Below are 15,194 nucleotides of genomic sequence, written 5' to 3'. Positions count from 1 at the left end.
GTGAGTCATGTACAGACTGCAGGTCCTAATATAATGTCATGACAACCTCTTAACTCACAGAAATCCAGTTCACACTGAGAACACCTCAACCTTTGTGGAACAAAGGGGCTGGTCTATGAAGGTGAAGTGCATTGTTGGTGGGAGGAGCAGGGAAAATCTAACCTTTTGTTAAGGAGCAACAACAAGCGTCAGACACACCACTAATGAGACAGATCTAATCCTCTTGTTAGTAGCATCAAAAGCACTCCTATCAGGACACTCACATCAATAAACCATCTACGTCGCAGTAGGATCTCTTTGTCCAGGATCAAATTGTATATCTCACAATCCTACTGGAGCACCATGGCTGATTCTGAACAATCATAAAAACGTGTGTTTTTCTACATGAGGACACATTGAGTTATAGAACAAATAAAGAGAGGCCTGTGAAGAGAGGACTCTGGAATTAGGATCCACTTTTATAGATCACAGGGGAGGCCGTGTTAGGACAGAGACAGAAAGCCAGAGTGGCTAGCCATCCCACAACAAATATGCCCAGAGAGACAGAGAGATAGAGAGTGGTAGAGAGAGCAAGCAGGGGGTGATCAGCGCCCACATTTCAGAAAATAAACAACAGACCTTCGATCCATCTACTGAGTTCTTAAAACAAGTCTCACCATGACACCGGGATCCTCAAATCTGCTCCCCTATTACGAGCCCTGGGCCCTAGCTCTGTTGACTTTAATATCCAGGAAGCATCAATGTGTGTTTTCCCACCGGCCACTCACAGGACAGCTACAAAGAGGGGGCTCTGCTCAGAGCCTCTGACTGCCTACAAAATGGGGTCCTGTTTAGTTTGTGCATAGTGGGTGATGGTGGGGGTCCAAAACTAGGGTTTGGAAACACTCACATCTGGGAAACACTTTTACTGGCCCGAATGAGACGGTCCAAAGTGAACACATCTGGGACAAAGGCTAATGCTGCCTCAAAAGCTGCAAGAATTTCCCTGCTTGTTTGTCCATCTGTAACCATGTGTTTGTGTTGGTGCGCTTTATGGAGACATTTCCACCATGTTTTTGGTATAAGAAAACACACAGCATCTGACAATTACATTTTTGTCATTTAGCAGACCCTCTTATCCAGGGCGACTTACAGTAGTGAGTGCATACATTTCTGTCCTGTGAATAAAACCCACAACCCTGGCGTGGCAAGCGCCATGCTCTACCAACTGAGCCACACAGGACTAAGTTGTTTCTAAGCAACCAATATCTTTTTAATAGAGCTCTATCAAAGCTAAAAAAAGCTATATTTGTATCAACAGAAGATGATCTACTCCAGTATCCGCTGAATGAGGAGGAAACTTTGGAGGCTTCCTTGTTGCACTTCATTGGACATTTACATAAGTGGCATAGCCTGGGAATAAGGCTGTGTGTGCCCTGCAGCCTCTCCCCCTGCAGTGTGGAGGGAATAGAGGCCCGATCACAGTGTTAACTACAGCATGCAGTCTGGAGCTGCAGTCTGGGACAGGCTTGGAGTGGCTAAATATCCTCCTCTCTACTTTCAAGTGGGACAGAGGAGCACAGTGTCTATTCAGAGCTCCGATAGCATCCTATAAGTGGCACTCTCTCAGTCTCTAGTCTATAGGTCCCCAGAAAGGACTACCTCGTACAACAAAGGAAGCCAAACACACATAGTAAATAAATACATTCATATGGGTAAAACTATCACTGGCAACCACTCATGCATATTCTCCTGTGCGCTGGTTCTCTCTGCGCAGGCTGCTCTGTCGGCCTTGTCAATCTGAAGACGAGTGGTAATGGCTCCGTTCCTCACTGGGAGAAAGTGCTGAAGTGTGTACTCAGGCAAGCGCTGTCGAGATGGGTTCATTTATCATCATAATAGTCTATTACCCGTGATAGGACACAACTCAGTGAAGAGGCAGCTGCAGTAATTGGTGCTATTCCTTTCACTTTGCTCGGCTGGGGAAGGCAAGGAGGCAGCCCTCGGCACCGGGGCAATAGTCAATCAACACGTGGAGATTTCTGAAGAGAAAAGTTCATCTGAGATTTTTATGCAGGTTTATAGGTTTTACTGTCTCCTGTAAATCTGTCACCATCAGAGGTGGACGTTGTCAGGAAGTACTTACAAAATTTGGCAACAATTAAGATGCTACTTTTTTGCTGATTGTCGAACAAGTGAATGTATACAGTGCCTTCAGAAAAGTATTCATACATGTAGCCCTTGATTTATTCCACATTTTGTTGTGTTACAGCCTGAATTCAAAATGGATTACATAGATTTTTTTCTCACCCATCTACACAGTATACCCCATAATGACAAAGTATACATACAGAAAAATCTCATTTACATAAGTATTCAAAATCCTGGAGTCATGGCCATCTTTCAAGGAAGACCAAAGCACAGAGTGGTGTGCTTCCATTTTATTTTATTTGTTAAAATGTCGTCAACAAAACAAGAAATAACAAAAACGACCGTGAAGCTTACAAGGGCTACAGTACCCCTAACAAAGACAACTTCCCACAAAGACAAAAGGGAAAACGGCTGCCTAAGTATAATTCGCAATCAGAGACAACGATAGACAGCTGTCCCTGATTGTGAACCATACCTGGCCAAAACATAGAAATACAAAAACATAGAAAACAGAACATGGAATGCCCACCCAAATCACACCTTGACCAAAGCAAATAGAGACATAAAAAGGCTCTCTAAGGTCAGGGTACCCTCGCTGCGGGCCCCGGACTGGGGACCCTCGTTTCGGGCCCTGGACTGGGGACCGTCGCTGGAGGCTCCGGACTGGAGACCGTCGCTGGAGGCCCCAGACTGGAGACGGTCGATGGAGGCTCCGGACTGGAGGCCATCACTGGGCCGTGGAGGCGCACTGGAGGTCTCGAGCGTAGAGCCTGCGCAACCCGTCCTGGCTGGATGGTTATCTTCGCTGGGGACCCTCGGACTGGGGACCCTCGTTGCGGGCCCTGGACTGGGGACCATTGCTGGAGAAAAAGGATAAAGGCTGCCTAAGTGTGATTCCCAATCAGAGACAACGATAGATAGCTGTCCCTGATTGAGAACCATACCCAGCCAAAACATAGAAATACAAAAACATAGAAAACAGAACATAGAATGCCCACCCAAATAACACAAATAGAGACATAAAAAGGCTCTCTAAGGTCAGGGCATGACACCTGGGTCAATACATGTTAGAATCAATTTTGGCAGTGATTACAGCTGTGAGTCTTTCTGGGTAAGTCTTTAAGAGTTTTGCACACCTGAATTGTAGAATATTTGTACATTATTTTTTTATTTATTATTCAAGCTCTGTCAAGTCGGTTGTTGATCATTGCTAGACAGCCATGTTCAAGTCTAGATTTGTAAGCCGATTTAAGTCAAAACTGTAACTAGGCCACTCAGTAACATTCAATGTCGTCTTGGAAGCAACTCCAGTGTACATTTGACCTTGTGTTTTAGGTTATTGTCCTGCTGAAAGGTGAATTTGTCTCCCAGTGTCTGGTGGAAAGCAGACTGAACCAGGATTCTCTAGGATTTTGCCTGTGCTTAGCTCTGTTCCATTTCTTTTATCCTAAAAAACTTCCTAGTCTTGGCCAATGTCAAACCCATAACATGATGCAGCCACCTCCGTGCTTGATCATATTAAAGAGTGGTACTCAGTGATGTGTTGTGTTGGATTGGCCCCAAACATAACGCTTTGGATTCAGAACACAAAGTTAATTACTTTGCCACATTTTTGCAGGTTACTTTTGTGCCTTATTGCAAACAGGATGCATGTTTTGGAATATTTTTTATTCTGTACAGGCTTTCTTCTTTTCACTATCTAATTTAGGTTAGTATTGTGGAGTAACTACAATGTTGTTGATCCATCCTCCATTTACTCCTATCACAGCCATTAAACTCTGTAACGGTGTTAAAGTCACCACTGGCCTCATGGTGAAATCTCTGAGCGGTTTCCTTCTTCTTCAGCAACGCCTGTATCTTTGTAGTGACTGGGTCTATTGATACACAATCCAACGTGTAAGTAATAACTTCACCATGCTCAAAGGGACATTCAGATAATTGAATATGTGGGGTACAGAGATGAAGAAGTCGTTCAAAAATCATGTTAAACACTATTATTGGTACAAAGTCCATGAACCTATTATGTGACTTGTTAATAAGCACATTTTTACTCCTGAACTTATTTAGGCTTGCCATAACAAAGAGATTGAATACTTATTGACAAGACATTTCAGCTTTTCATTTTAAATTAATTTATACAAATTTCGAAAGAAAAAAAAATATTCCACTTTGACATTATGGGGTATTGTGTGACTTTCTGAAGGCACTGTAGCTGTAATTTTCTTTTGAGGACTAGATTGTATTCATTTCATTCTAATCATTGTGTGGTGGTACTCTGGTCGGTGTTACCTCAATCTCAAGAACTCTAACTCAACAGTGATACAAACTCTATTGGGAGAGGGAAGGACATAGTAAACCGCAAAAAGCCTCCCCCACATATATAAACCAAACATAAAGCACAAAACTGTCAGTCATCCTTTGCTATGTTATATAGATTGAGACTCATGAGCAGTCATAGACGTTGGTAGGAACTGGAATGAAATTCAACAATTTCTCTTTTTCATTAGAAATGAGTCACTTTTAATGCATGTCACAATGGTGATAATTCATGGGATGAAACATGGCACCACGGATGTACAGGAGTAATTGTGTTGGGCTTTGAGCGCCACGCTAGCATGAAATAATTCTCTGCTTTAGTGTCTGATCCTTTTACTGAAATCCTGCTCGACTGCCACACACACACACACACACAGACACACACACACACACACACACACACACACACACACACACACACACACACACACACACACACACACACACACACACACACACACACACGTTAGTTCGCTACTGTGGACCCCTATATAAAGCTCATAATGACATGCCTTTTGACATTAGGGAGAGCAGAGTAAACCCTGATGCCCGAAGACTTTTGTTAGAGAAAAATACATTATTACAGAGTTCATGGATCAAAGCATTGTTTCCCTCCAGAATGCACTGCAGGGGAATAGAATGTGTTAGAGACAATGGGATACGAAGACATGCAAAGCCTATGAGGAGAAAAGATAAGAAACTTATATACAAACAATATACAAAAAGCCCTTGCATAAACTCCATAAATAAATAGTACAACTTCAGAGTACAAAAGTACATAAACTGTCAAAAGACACGATAAATGCAACAGAAGACCACAACAGTTGTGTTATACTTCAGTACAGCAGAGCACAGATCATCCTTGTATAATGACAATGTAAGACTGCACAATACAGTTGTGTTTTGAGTGTATGTGAGAGAGAAAGAGGGCTGTTGTGTGCGGACCTTGCTGCTCAGGTACCCTCCAGGCGCGTTTCAGTAGTAGACAGCAGGAAGGTGTCTCCTGGCCTCCTGGTTATTATTGCTGAGTATCTGGGGCCAGTCTCTGTCTCTGCTTGGGGTGGGCCACACCTTCCCCTCCCCATCCGCCTCTGTCAGGGACCAGCCAGCCATGGATGTCTCCTGAACAGAATCACACCAGATAGGATTGAAATATTCATCAATGCACACAGAGAGCTTGTGACTGGTTATGACATATGTTATGTCCTTGTTATGACAGTGTTATGTAGCCCTTACTCTATTTATTTAACCTTTATTTAACCAGGAAAAGCCCATTAAGACACAGAGTCTCTTTTGCACAGGAGAGCTGGCCAAGAAGGCAGCAGCATATAATGGAGGATGACGTGTAGCATAGTATCCCTCATAAGGTTACGGAATTGTCCCTTCAAATATTGAAACATTCTGCTTCTAGTTTTACAATGCAGTAGGACTGCATTGTCTACAGATTGTCATTGTTTAAGAACAGTTGATGGCAATCTCAAAACACTAATTTGCCATTTTTTCCCCTCCAATGAACACAGAGATGACTCTTCCTGGGTCGAGATAAATATAGAAAAATAAATTCCACAGTCAGATTTTGGTTGAGATATTTTTCTGTGATTTATATTCTATGTGCGAGGCAGAGGGAAATACATCACGGTTTGACACCCCTCGTGTTCCCTCTTCCTTAAATCACCATGAATACTCCTGTCTGGCAGCCTGCGATTTATACAAGACATTTTCCCTTGCCAGCCTATGATCATGTTATTTTTTTCCCCATGTTTTTTCTCTTCCCTCTCATTTTTTTTCTAGATCTGCCAAGTGAATATCCTAAACCGTAGAATAAAGAACATTTGCTGCCTTGTTGCCTTGTTTTCTAGATTAACCTTGTAAATATTTTATAAAGTGGATTATGTGATCCTGACGATTACAGGTGATCCTGACGATTACAGGTTCATTAGGATGGAGAGGTACAGGTTCACCAGGGTGGAGAGGTACAGATTCACTAGGATGGAGAGGTACAGATTCATTAGGATAAAGAGGTACAGGTTCATTAGGATAAAGATGTAGAGGTTCACTAGGATGGAGGGGTACAGGCTCATTAGGATAAAGATGTAGTGGTTCACTAGGATAGACAGGTACAGATTCATTAGGATGGAGAGGTACAGGTTCATTAGGATAAAGAGGTACAGGTTCATTAGGATAAAGAGGTACAGGTTCATTAGGATAAAGAGGTACAGGTTCTTTAGGATAAAGAGGTACAGGTTCTTTAGGATAAAGAGGTACAGGTTCATTAGGATGAAGAGGTACAGGTTCATTAGGATAAAGAGGTACAGGTTCACTAGGATGGAGGGGTACAGGTTCATTAGGATAAAGATGTAGTGGTTCACTAGGATGGACAGGTACAGATTCATTAGGATGGAGAGGTACAGGTTCATTAGGATAAATAGGTACAAATTAATTAGGATAAAGAGGTACAGGTTCATTAGGATAAAGAGGTACAGGTTCTTTAGGATAAAGAGGTACAGGTTCTTTAGGATAAAGAGGTACAGGTTCATTAGGATGAAGAGGTACAGGTTCATTAGGATAAAGAGGTACAGGTTCACTAGGATAAAGAGGTACAGGTTCACTAGGATGGAAAGGTACAGGTTCATTAGGATAAAGATGTAGTGGTTCACTAGGATGGACAGGTACAGATTCATTAGGATGGAGAGGTACAGGTTCATTAGGATAAATAGGTACAAATTAATTAGGATAAAGAGGTACAGGTTCATTAGGATAAAGAGGTACAGGTTCATTAGGATAGAGAGGTACAGGTTCATTAGGATAAAGAGGTACAAATTAATTAGGATAAAGAGGTACAGGTTCATTAGGATAAAGAGGTACAGGTTCATTAGGATAAAGAGGTACAGGTTCATTAGGATAAAGAGGTACAGGTTCATTACGATAAAGAAGTACAGGTTCATTAGGATAAAGAGGTACAGGTTCATTAAGATAAAGAGGTACAGGTTCATTAGGATAAAGAGGTACAGGTTCATTAGGATAAAGAGGTACAGGTTTCAGTAGGATAAAGAAGTACAGGTTCATTAGGATAAAGAGGTACAGGTTCATTAGGATAAAGAGGTACAGGTTCATTAGGATAAAGAGGTACAGGTTCATTAGGATAAAGAGGTACAGGTTCATTAGGATAAAGAGGTACAGGTTCATTAGGATAAAGAGGTACAGGTTCATTAGGATAAAGAGGTAAAGGTTCACTAGGATAAAGAGGTACAGGTTCACTAGGATGGAGGGGTACAGGTTCATTAGGATAAAGATGTAGTGGTTCACTAGGATGGACAGGTACAGATTCATTAGGATGGAGAGGTACAGGTTCATTAGGATTAATAGGTACAAATTAATTAGGATAAAGAGGTACAGGTTCATTAGGATAAAGAGGTACAGGTTCTTTAGGATAAAGAGGTACAGTTTCATTAGGATGAAGAGGTACAGGTTCATTAGGATAAAGAGGTACAGGTTCATTAGGATAAAGAGGTACAGGTTCATTAGGATAAAGTGGTACAGGTTCATTAGGATAAAGAGGTACAGGTTCATTACGATAAAGAAGTACAGGTTCATTAGGATAAAGAGGTACAGGTTCATTAGGATAAAGAGGTACAGGTTCATTAGGATAAAGAGGTACAGGTTCTTTAGGATAAAGAGGTACAGTTTCATTAGGATGAAGAGGTACAGGTTCATTAGGATAAAGAGGTACAGGTTCATTAGGATAAAGAGGTACAGGTTCATTAGGATAAAGAGGTACAGGTTCTTTAGGATAAAGAGGTACAGTTTCATTAGGATGAAGAGGTACAGGTTCATTAGGATAAAGAGGTACAGGTTCATTAGGATAAAGAGGTACAGGTTCATTAGGATAAAGAGGTACAGGTTCACTAGGATGGAGGGGTACAGGTTCATTAGGATAAATATGTAGTGGTTCACTAGGATGGACAGGTACAGATTCATTAGGATGGAGAGGTACAGGTTCATTAGGATAAATAGGTACAAATTAATTAGGATAAAGAGGTACAGGTTCATTAGGATAAAGAGGTACAGGTTCTTTAGGATAAAGAGGTACAGTTTCATTAGGATGAAGAGGTACAGATTCATTAGGATAAAGAGGTACAGGTTCACTAGGATAAAGAGGTACAGGTTCACTAGGATGGAGGGGTACAGGTTCATTAGGATAAAGATGTAGTGGTTCACTAGGATGGACAGGTACAGATTCATTAGGATGGAGAGGTACAGGTTCATTAGGATAAATAGGTACAAATTAATTAGGATAAAGAGGTACAGGTTCATTAGGATAAAGAGGTACAGGTTCTTTAGGATAAAGAGGTACAGGTTCTTTAGGATAAAGAGGTACAGGTTCATTAGGATGAAGAGGTACAGGTTCATTAGGATAAAGAGGTACATGTTCATTAGGATAAAGAGGTACAGGTTCATTAGGATAAAGAGGTACAGGTTCATTAGGATAAAGAGGTATAGGTTTCAGTAGGATAAAGAAGTACAGGTTCATTAGGATAAAGAGGTACAGGTTCATTAGGATAAAGAGGTACAGGTTCATTAGGATAAAGAGGTACAGGTTCATTAGGATAAAGAGGTACAGGTTCATTAGGATAAAGAGGTACAGGTTCATTAGGATAAAGAGTTACAGGTTCATTAGGATAAAGAGGTACAGGTTCACTAGGATAAAGAGGTACAGGTTCACTAGGATGGAGGGGTACAGGTTCATTAGGATAAAGATGTAGTGGTTCACTAGGATGGACAGGTACAGATTCATTAGGATGGAGAGGTACAAGTTCATTAGGATAAATAGGTACAAATTAATTAGGATAAAGAGGTACAGGTTCATTAGGATAAAGAGGTACAGGTTCTTTAGGATAAAGAGGTACAGTTTCATTAGGATGAAGAGGTACAGGTTCATTAGGATAAAGAGGTACAGGTTCATTAGGATAAAGAGGTACAGGTTCATTAGGATAAAGGGGTACAGGTTCATTAGGATAAAGAGGTACAGATTCATTAGGATAAAGAGGTACAGGTTCATTAGGATAAAGAGGTACAGGTTCATTACGATAAAGAAGTACAGGTTCATTAGGATAAAGAGGTACAGGTTCATTAGGATAAAGAGGTACAGGTTCATTAGGATAAAGAGGTACAGGTTCTTTAGGATAAAGAGGTACAGTTTCATTAGGATGAAGAGGTACAGGTTCATTAGGATAAAGAGGTACAGGTTCATTAGGATAAAGAGGTACAGGTTCATTAGGATAAAGAGGTACAGGTTCACTAGGATGGAGGGGTACAGGTTCATTAGGATAAATATGTAGTGGTTCACTAGGATGGACAGGTACAGATTCATTAGGATGGAGAGGTACAGGTTCATTAGGATAAATAGGTACAAATTAATTAGGATAAAGAGGTACAGGTTCATTAGGATAAAGAGGTGCAGGTTCTTTAGGATAAAGAGGTACAGTTTCATTAGGATGAAGAGGTACAGGTTCATTAGGATAAAGAGGTACAGGTTCACTAGGATAAAGAGGTACAGGTTCACTAGGATGGAGGGGTACAGGTTCATTAGGATAAAGATGTAGTGGTTCACTAGGATGGACAGGTACAGATTCATTAGAATGGAGAGGTACAGGTTCATTAGGATAAATAGGTACAAATTAATTAGGATAAAGAGGTACAGGTTCATTAGGATAAAGAGGTACAGGTTCTTTAGGATAAAGAGGTACAGTTTCATTAGGATGAAGAGATACAGGTTCATTAGGATAAAGAGGTACAGGTTCATTAGGATAAAGAGGTACAGGTTCATTAGGATAAAGAGGTACAGGTTCATTAGGATAAAGAGGTACAGGTTCATTAGGATAAAGAGGTACAGGTTCACTAGGATGGAGGGGTACAGGTTCATTAGGATAAATATGTAGTGGTTCACTAGGATGGACAGGTACAGATTCATTAGGATGGAGAGGTACAGGTTCATTAGGATAAATAGGTACAAATTAATTAGGATAAAGAGGTACAGGTTCATTAGGATAAAGAGGTACAGGTTCTTTAGGATAAAGAGGTACAGTTTCATTAGGATGAAGAGGTACAGGTTCATTAGGATAAAGAGGTACAGGTTCACTAGGATAAAGAGGTACAGGTTCACTAGGATGGAGGGGTACAGGTTCATTAGGATAAAGATGTAGTGGTTCACTAGGATGGACAGGTACAGATTCATTAGAATGGAGAGGTACAGGTTCATTAGGATAAATAGGTACAAATTAATTAGGATAAAGAGGTACAGGTTCATTAGGATAAAGAGGTACAGGTTCTTTAGGATAAAGAGGTACAGTTTCATTAGGATGAAGAGATACAGGTTCATTAGGATAAAGAGGTACAGGTTCATTAGGATAAAGAGGTACAGGTTCATTAGGATAAAGAGGTACAGGTTCATTAGGATAAAGAGGTACAGGTTCATTAGGATAAAGAAGTACAGGTTCATTAGGATAAAGAGGTACAGGTTCATTAAGATAAAGAGGTACAGGTTCATTAGGATAAAGAGGTACAGGTTCACTAGGATAAAGAGGTACAGGTTCACTAGGATGGAGGGGTACAGGTTCATTAGGATAAAGATGTAGTGGTTCACTAGGATGGACAGGTACAGATTCATTAGGATGGAGAGGTACAGGTTCATTAGGATAAATAGGTACAAATTAATTAGGATAAAGAGGTACAAATTAATTAGGTTAAAGAGGTACAGGTTCTTTAGGAAAAAGAGGTACAGTTTCATTAGGATGAAGAGGTACAGGTTCATTAGGATAAAGAGGTACAGGTTCATTAGGATAAAGAGGTACAGGTTCATTAGGATAAAGAGGTACAGGTTCATTAGGATAAAGAGGTACAGGTTCATTAGGATAAAGAAGTACAGGTTCATTAGGATAAAGAGGTACAGGTTCATTAAGATAAAGAGGTACAGGTTCATTAGGATAAAGAGGTACAGGTTCACTAGGATAAAGAGGTACAGGTTCACTAGGATGGAGGGGTACAGGTTCATTAGGATAAAGATGTAGTGGTTCACTAGGATGGACAGGTACAGATTCATTAGGATGGAGAGGTACAGGTTCATTAGGATAAATAGGTACAAATTAATTAGGATAAAGAGGTACAAATTAATTAGGGTAAAGAGGTACAGGTTCTTTAGGAAAAAGAGGTACAGTTTCATTAGGATGAAGAGGTACAGGTTCATTAGGATAAAGAGGTACAGTTTCATTAGAATAAAGAGGTACAGGTTCATTAGGATAAAGAGGTACAGGTTCATTACGATAAAGAAGTACAGGTTCATTAGGATAAAGAGGTACAGGTTCATTAAGATAAAGAGGTACAGGTTCATTAGGATAAAGAGGTACAGGTTCATTAGGATAAATTGGTACAGGTTCATTAGGATAAAGAGGTACAGGTTCATTAGGATAAAGAGGTACAGGTTCATTAGGATAAAGAGGTACAGGTTCATTAGGATAAAGAGGTACAGGTTCATTAGGATAAAGAGGTACAGGTTCATTAGGATAAAGAGGTACAGGTTCATTAAGATAAAGAGGTACAGGTTCATTAAGATAAAGAGGTACAGGTTCATTAGGATAAAGAGGTACAGGTTCATTAGGATAAAGAGGTACAGGTTCTTTAGGATAAAGATGTACAGTTTCATTAGGATGAAGAGGTACAGGTTCATTAGGATAAAGAGGTACAGGTTCACTAGGGTAAAGAGGTACAGGTTCACTAGGATGGAGAGGTACAGGTTCATTAGGATAAATAGGTACAAATTAATTAGGATAAAGAGGTACAGGTTCATTAGGATAAAGAGGTACAGGTTCATTAGGATAAAGAGGTACAGGTTCATTAGGATAAAGAGGTACAGGTTCATTAGGATAAAGAGTTACAGGTTCATTAGGATAAAGAGGTACAGGTTCACTAGGATAAAGAGGTACAGGTTCACGAGGATGGAGGGGTACAGGTTCATTAGGATAAAGATGTAGTGGTTCACTAGGATGGACAGGTACAGATTCATTAGGATGGAGAGGTACAAGTTCATTAGGATAAATAGGTACAAATTAATTAGGATAAAGAGGTACAGGTTCATTAGGATAAAGAGGTACAGGTTCTTTAGGATAAAGAGGTACAGTTTCATTAGGATGAAGAGGTACAGGTTCATTAGGATAAAGAGGTACAGGTTCATTAGGATAAAGAGGTACAGGTTCATTAGGATAAAGGGGTACAGGTTCATTAGGATAAAGAGGTACAGATTCATTAGGATAAAGAGGTACAGGTTCATTAGGATAAAGAGGTACAGGTTCATTACGATAAAGAAGTACAGGTTCATTAGGATAAAGAGGTACAGGTTCATTAGGATAAAGAGGTACAGGTTCATTAGGATAAAGAGGTACAGGTTCTTTAGGATAAAGAGGTACAGTTTCATTAGGATGAAGAGGTACAGGTTCATTAGGATAAAGAGGTACAGGTTCATTAGGATAAAGAGGTACAGGTTCATTAGGATAAAGAGGTACAGGTTCACTAGGATGGAGGGGTACAGGTTCATTAGGATAAATATGTAGTGGTTCACTAGGATGGACAGGTACAGATTCATTAGGATGGAGAGGTACAGGTTCATTAGGATAAATAGGTACAAATTAATTAGGATAAAGAGGTACAGGTTCATTAGGATAAAGAGGTGCAGGTTCTTTAGGATAAAGAGGTACAGTTTCATTAGGATGAAGAGGTACAGGTTCATTAGGATAAAGAGGTACAGGTTCACTAGGATAAAGAGGTACAGGTTCACTAGGATGGAGGGGTACAGGTTCATTAGGATAAAGATGTAGTGGTTCACTAGGATGGACAGGTACAGATTCATTAGAATGGAGAGGTACAGGTTCATTAGGATAAATAGGTACAAATTAATTAGGATAAAGAGGTACAGGTTCATTAGGATAAAGAGGTACAGGTTCTTTAGGATAAAGAGGTACAGTTTCATTAGGATGAAGAGATACAGGTTCATTAGGATAAAGAGGTACAGGTTCATTAGGATAAAGAGGTACAGGTTCATTAGGATAAAGAGGTACAGGTTCATTAGGATAAAGAGGTACAGGTTCATTAGGATAAAGAGGTACAGGTTCACTAGGATGGAGGGGTACAGGTTCATTAGGATAAATATGTAGTGGTTCACTAGGATGGACAGGTACAGATTCATTAGGATGGAGAGGTACAGGTTCATTAGGATAAATAGGTACAAATTAATTAGGATAAAGAGGTACAGGTTCATTAGGATAAAGAGGTACAGGTTCTTTAGGATAAAGAGGTACAGTTTCATTAGGATGAAGAGGTACAGGTTCATTAGGATAAAGAGGTACAGGTTCACTAGGATAAAGAGGTACAGGTTCACTAGGATGGAGGGGTACAGGTTCATTAGGATAAAGATGTAGTGGTTCACTAGGATGGACAGGTACAGATTCATTAGAATGGAGAGGTACAGGTTCATTAGGATAAATAGGTACAAATTAATTAGGATAAAGAGGTACAGGTTCATTAGGATAAAGAGGTACAGGTTCTTTAGGATAAAGAGGTACAGTTTCATTAGGATGAAGAGATACAGGTTCATTAGGATAAAGAGGTACAGGTTCATTAGGATAAAGAGGTACAGGTTCATTAGGATAAAGAGGTACAGGTTCATTAGGATAAAGAGGTACAGGTTCATTAGGATAAAGAAGTACAGGTTCATTAGGATAAAGAGGTACAGGTTCATTAAGATAAAGAGGTACAGGTTCATTAGGATAAAGAGGTACAGGTTCACTAGGATAAAGAGGTACAGGTTCACTAGGATGGAGGGGTACAGGTTCATTAGGATAAAGATGTAGTGGTTCACTAGGATGGACAGGTACAGATTCATTAGGATGGAGAGGTACAGGTTCATTAGGATAAATAGGTACAAATTAATTAGGATAAAGAGGTACAAATTAATTAGGTTAAAGAGGTACAGGTTCTTTAGGAAAAAGAGGTACAGTTTCATTAGGATGAAGAGGTACAGGTTCATTAGGATAAAGAGGTACAGGTTCATTAGGATAAAGAGGTACAGGTTCATTAGGATAAAGAGGTACAGGTTCATTAGGATAAAGAGGTACAGGTTCATTAGGATAAAGAAGTACAGGTTCATTAGGATAAAGAGGTACAGGTTCATTAAGATAAAGAGGTACAGGTTCATTAGGATAAAGAGGTACAGGTTCACTAGGATAAAGAGGTACAGGTTCACTAGGATGGAGGGGTACAGGTTCATTAGGATAAAGATGTAGTGGTTCACTAGGATGGACAGGTACAGATTCATTAGGATGGAGAGGTACAGGTTCATTAGGATAAATAGGTACAAATTAATTAGGATAAAGAGGTACAAATTAATTAGGGTAAAGAGGTACAGGTTCTTTAGGAAAAAGAGGTACAGTTTCATTAGGATGAAGAGGTACAGGTTCATTAGGATAAAGAGTTACAGTTTCATTAGAATAAAGAGGTACAGGTTCATTAGGATAAAGAGGTACAGGTTCATTACGATAAAGAAGTACAGGTTCATTAGGATAAAGAGGTACAGGTTCATTAAGATAAAGAGGTACAGGTTCATTAGGATAAAGAGGTACAGGTTCATTAGGATAAATTGGTACAGGTTCATTAGGATAAAGAGGTACAGGTTCATTAGGATAAAGAGGTACAGGTTCATT

At 39.9% G+C, this 15,194-nt stretch overlaps 1 pseudogene; it reads right to left on the bottom strand.

Annotated features, from left to right (window-relative positions):
- The window catches only part of LOC112250116, a 148,939-nt pseudogene that overhangs the window by 94,667 nt on the left and 39,078 nt on the right, over positions 1–15,194 (bottom strand).

The sequence above is a fragment of the Oncorhynchus tshawytscha genome, linkage group LG05 (genome assembly GCF_018296145.1).
Source record: "Oncorhynchus tshawytscha isolate Ot180627B linkage group LG05, Otsh_v2.0, whole genome shotgun sequence".
Lineage (NCBI taxonomy): Eukaryota > Metazoa > Chordata > Actinopteri > Salmoniformes > Salmonidae > Oncorhynchus > Oncorhynchus tshawytscha.
Note: the sequence above shows the minus strand (reverse complement) of the source record. Positions and strands in the feature narration are given on the sequence as shown.